Source organism: Oncorhynchus mykiss, chromosome 5, assembly GCF_013265735.2.
Source record: "Oncorhynchus mykiss isolate Arlee chromosome 5, USDA_OmykA_1.1, whole genome shotgun sequence".
Lineage (NCBI taxonomy): Eukaryota > Metazoa > Chordata > Actinopteri > Salmoniformes > Salmonidae > Oncorhynchus > Oncorhynchus mykiss.
The window spans coordinates 42468153-42474152 of record NC_048569.1 but is presented as its reverse complement, the minus strand read 5'-3'; positions in this window follow the sequence as shown (position 1 = coordinate 42474152).

Sequence of the window (6000 nt, the reverse complement as noted above, 5' to 3'; positions counted from 1 at the left end):
TGGATTTTATTTTCTCATTTTGTCTGTCATAGTTGAAGTGTACCTATGATGAAAATGTCCAGGCCATGCACAGGCCTCTCTCATCTTTTTAAGTGGGAGAACTTGCACAATTGGTGGCTGACTAAATACTTTTTTGCCCCACTGTATATTGTTTTTACACTGATGCTACTCGCTGTTTATCTATGCATATTCACTTCACCCCTAACTACATGAACAAATTACCTCAACTAACCTGTACACCCGCACATTGACTCGGTACCAGTACCCCCTGTATATAGTCTAATTATGTCAAGCCTGTATCTGTTTCATCTGACATTGTGCTTGCCTCCACCCCCCTCCAGGTGTCGCTTATCATCCCCGGTGTATTTATCCCTGTGTTTTCTGTCTCTCTGTGCCAGTTTGTCTTGTTTTTCCAAGTCAACCAGCATTTTTTCCCAGCTCCTTTTTCCAGTCTCTGTTTTTTCCTAGCCCTCCTGGTTTTGACTCTTGCCTGTCCTGACACCGAACCCGCCTGGCTGACCACTCTGCCTGTTCTGACCTCGAGCCTGCCTCTCCCCTTGTGCTGTTTGGACTCTGACCTGATTACTGAATCCCTGCCTATCCTGACCTCTCGCCAGCCTATCGCCTGGTACTGTTTGGACTCTGACCTGATTACTGAATCCCTGCCTATCCTGACTTCGAGCCTGCCTATCGCCTGGTACTGTTTGGACTCTGACCTGATTACTGAATCCCTGCCTATCCTGACTTCGAGCCTGCCTATCGCCAGGTACTGTTTGGACTCTGACCTGATTACTGAATCCCTGCCTATCCTGACTTCGAGCCTGCCTATCGCCTGGTACTGTTTGGACTCTGACCTGATTACTGAATCCCTGCCTATCCTGACTTCGAGCCTGCCTATCCCCTGGTACTGTTTGGACTCTGACCTGATTACTGAATCCCTGCCTATCCTGACTTCGAGCCTACCTATCCCCTGGTACTGTTTGGACTCTGACCTGGTTTATGAACTCTCGCCTGTCCCCGACCTGCCTTTTGCCTACACCCTTTTGGTACAATAAATATCGGAGCTCAACCATCTGCCTCCTGTGTCTGCGTTTGGGTCTCGCCTTGTGCCCTTATAAATTATTGTTAATTTATTGTCACTTTTTTCTTTCTTTTTTTACTTTCTTTTTTTTAGTAAATACTTTCTTAAGTCTATTTTCTTAAAACTGCATTGCTGGTTAAGGGCTTGTAAGCAAGCATTTCAATACAACCTGTTGTATTCGGCGCATGTGACAAATAAAAATAGATTTGAAAGGACGTAAGAAACAAACTTTCAAAAGAAAGAAAAGAAAGAAAAAACACATTTGAATAAATGTGGGCTTTGACACTCTTTAGGTGTCATAACCAGCCATAAAATAACGCAATACATGTCACAACAGGTGTACATTTATGGGTCATGGCAGTGTTATCACCATATTATGCCATGGTTATGACCATGTCATTACGTGTTATGACACTGGGTGTCAAGTAAAGTGTCACCATTAAGTGTTGTCAACATGCAAGGACATACTTTTTCCACACGTCACAAATGGCTTTCTCGTACTGGTTATCTGTGCACTAATAATTACTGAGAACTAAACCCACAACAAGCCTCTGACCCAGTGTATTTAGGATGGGTCACACTGCATCTGTTTTACTTAACTTGGCTTTTTACATCTTCTCCAGAATTCACGGTCATGGTACAGGCAACATGATGCTTTACATCTTTGACTACTTTGTGGATTGTTACATTTTTGTCAACAGTGGACGACGACACATATTAGATAAATAAATGAACAAACTCTGAAATACACAAATTAGGTATTTGACACTATAAACCACAGGTGGGTCATTCCACCAATTGAGTGCCTTCTGGGTAGTGTAATTTGGTTAAAAGAAACTTAGAATTTGGCTAACTTCCCATAGTCCCTGTGCCCAAGAACACCAAGGTAACCTGTCAAAATGACTATCGCCACATACGCACTCACATCTGCAGCCACTCTACCTCCACGTCAGCAAGACAAAGGAATTGATCGTAGATTACTGGAAACGGAGGGCCGAGACACGCCCCATTCACATCGATGGGGCTGTAGTGGAGCAGGTCAAGGGCTTCAAGTTCCTCTGTGTCAACATCACTAAGGATCTATCATGTTCCAAACACACCAACACAGTCGTGAAGAGGGCACGACAATTCCTCTTCCCCGCCAGGAGGCTGAAAAGATTTGGCATAGGCCCTCAGATCCTCAAACCGTTCTATAGTAGCACCATTGAAGGCATCTTGACTGGCAGTATCACCGCTTGGTATGGCAACTGTGTGTCATCCGACCGAAAGGCGCTGTGGAGGGTAGTGCTTACGGCCCATGACATCACTGGGGCCGAGATCCCTGCCATCCAGGACCTCTATACTAGACAGTGTCAGAGGAAGGCCCCCAAAATGGTCAACTACTCCATCCACCCAAGTCATAGACTGTTCTCTATGCTACTGCATGGCAAGCATTACCAATTCTGGAACCAACAAGACCCTGAACACCTTCTACCCCAAAGCCATAAGACTGCTAAATAGTTATTAAATAGTTATCCAAATAGCTACCTGGACTTTCTGCATTGACCCTTGCATTGACCCTGCACATCCACTCGGTACTGGTACCCCGTGTATATAGCCAAGTTATCATTACTCATTTGTGTATCTATTATTACTTTTCTGTTATTTATCTATTTTCTTTCTACCTGTATTGTTGGGAAGGGTCTGTTAGCAAGCATTTCACTGTTAGTCCACGCCTGTCTTTTATTTTATTTGACAAAATATTTTCATTCTGTCATTAAGGGCACATTCTTTTCAACTCCATTAAAAAAAACATGTTTTCCCATCTCAAGAGGTTAAATGACAAAAAAAGGAATATATTGGCAATTTAAGTGGCAATTAAAGTGGGGCGGCAGGGTAGCCTAGTGGTTAGAGTGTTGGACTAGTAAGTGGAAGGTTGCAAGTTCAAGCACACAAGATACAAGTCTGTTGTTCTGCCCCTGAACAGGCAGTTAACCCATTGTTCCTAGGCTGTCATTGAAAATAAGAATTTGTTCTTAACTGGCTTGCCTAGTTAGATAAAGGTTAAAAAAAGTAACATGGTTAAGATGATCTTAAATCAGCCATTACTCTTAACCAATTGTGTTATGTTGTGATTTTTTTTTACATTGTTTGTAACTTCTTTTTTACTTGGCCTCCGCGACCGGGAGACCCATGAGATGGCGCAGCGTTGTCCGGGTTTGGGGAAGGTTTGGCTGGTTGGGATGTCCTTGTCCCATTGTGCTCTAGCGACTCCTTGTGGCAGCCGGGCGCATGCACCCTGACTTCAGTCACCAGTTGTATGGTGTTTTCTCGGCTGGTTAAATGAGCAGTGTTTCAAGAAGCAGTGTAGCTTGGTGGGGTTGTGTTTCGGAGGACGTATGGCTCTCCGCCTCTACCGAGTCCACACAGGAGTTGCAGCGATGGGACAAGACTGTAACAACCAATTGGATATCATGAAAAAGTGGTAAAAAAAACGTATTTTGTATATAATGTTGATGCTGCCGTCTCTTATGACCGAAAATAGCTTCTGGATATCAGAACAGCGTTTACTCACCTCGAACTGGATGAAGATTTTTTCTTTAATGAGTCTGACCCGAAAGACATAATGTTGCTCCCAGACAAGGCCCAAATCCCTGTCTTTCGCATGATGAAAATAAGGAAATATAATGGGCGGAGATCAGGGTGCCTTGTGGGAATTTGTCAGCCTTGTGAGAATCCCGCATCTACCATCCGTTCTATTGACCAATGTGCAATCATTGGAAAATAAATTGGATGAGCTCCGTTCAAGACTATCCTACCAACGGCTGTAACATCTTATGTTTCACCGAGTTGAGGTCTGATGATTGTGGAGGCCAGGTCATCTGATGCAGCACTCCATCACTCTCCTTCTTGGTCAAATAGCCCTTACACAGCCTGGAGGTGTGTTGGGTCATTGTCCTTTTTAAAAACAAATGAAAGTCCCAGTAAGCACAAAACAGAAGGTATTTTTTGCAGAATGCTGTGGTAGCCATGCTGGTTAAATGTGCCTTGAATTCTAAATAAATCAAAGACAGTGTCACCAACCATGCACCCCCACACCATCACACCTCCTCCTCCATGCTTCACGGTGGGAACCACAAATGCAGAGATAATCTACTCACCTACTCTGCGTCTCACAAAAACACCGCGGTTGGAAACAAAAATCTCAAATTTGGACTCATCAGACCAAAAGACAGATTTCCACCAGTCTAATGTCCATTGCTCGTGTTTCTTGGCCCAAGCAAGTCTCTTTTTATTATTGGTGTTCTTTAGAAAACGGTTTCTTTGCAGCAATTTTACCACGAAGGCCTGATTCACGCCGTCTCCTCTGAACAGTTGATGTTGAGATGTGTCTGTTACTTGAACTCTGTGAAGCATTTATTTGGGCTGCAATTTCTGAGGCTGGCAACTCTAATGAACTTATCCTCTGCGGCAGAGGTAACTCTGGGTCTTCCTTTCCTGTTGCGATCCTCATGAGAGCCAGTTTCATCATGGTTTTTGCGACTGCACTTGAAGAAACTTTGAAAGTTCATGAACTATTCCGAATTGACTGAACTTCGTGTCTCAAAGTAATGATGGACTGTCATTTCTCTTTGCATATTTGAGCTGTTCTTGTCATAATATGGACTTGGTCTTTTATCAAATAGGGCTATATTCTGTATACTACTCTACCTTGTCAAAACACAACGCATAGGCTCAAACGCATTAAGAAGGTAAGAAATTCCACATATTAAATTAACAGGGGACACATACACGTACGTGCTTAGCAGATGTTATTGCGGGTGTAGCGAAATGCTTATGATGTAGAATGTACAATGTAAAAAATAAATGGTTAAATGTAATGGTTAAATGGTTAATTGACTCAGAAACCTCCCTTATGATGAAGACAGGTTGAGCGTCATTCACTAGCACTGAGCCCAAGAATCCAGTGGAGGGGTTCTGTGTCAGTACCCTGACAGAGTCAATAAAGTAGGAATTGAAGGCTATTGCTATTTCGACTGCATCCTATGTTAGATTGTTATTCACCATGATTTCTTGTCTTTTTGCAGTGTTACTATGGTCTTTCCCTGTTAACTTTTTTAGATTCTCCCAAATCAATTTAGAATTTCCCTTTGCTTCACCAATTATGTTAATAAAAAGTTTGCCTTGGCCTGTCTGATTTCTTTCATCACCTTATTTCTCAACATGTTAAACCTACGTCTGTCATGCTCCAATTTGGATCTTAGGGCTATTTTTAGAGCATCATCTAGTTATTTCATCAATTTCCAGATTTCTCCATTTAGCCAAGGAAGAGGGCTCTTTTGGCCAGGTTTGGATTTGATTTTCTTTCGGAAACCATTTATTGTAGTCTGGATTGTGGATAGAAAACCCTGACTATCAGCTTCCACGCCTGTATAGGACAAGATATCATTCCAGTTAATTCCCTTAATTGCGTTTTCAAAATTGTTTAATTCTCAAAGAACACAGTGGCCTCCATCATTCTTAAATGGAAGAAGTTTGGAACCACCAACATTCTTACTAGAGCTGGCTGCCCAGCCAAACTGAGAAATCGGGGGAGAAGGGCCTTGGTCAGGGAGGTGACCAAGAACCCAATGGGTGTTGGTCACCTTCCTGAGTTTGCCAAAAGGCACCTAAAGGACTCTCAGACCATGAGAAACAAGAGTCTCTGGTCTGACGAAACCAAGGTTGAACTCTTTGGCCTGAATACCAAGCGTCACATCTGGAGGATGCATTTTGCTGCAGGGATGTTTTTCAGCTGCAAGGACTGGGAGACTAGTTAGGATCGAGGGAAAGATGAAGAGAGATCATTGATGGAAACCTGCTCCAGAGCGCTCAGGACATCAGACTGGGGCAAAGGTTCACCTTCCAACAGGACAACGACCCTAAGCACACAGCCAAGA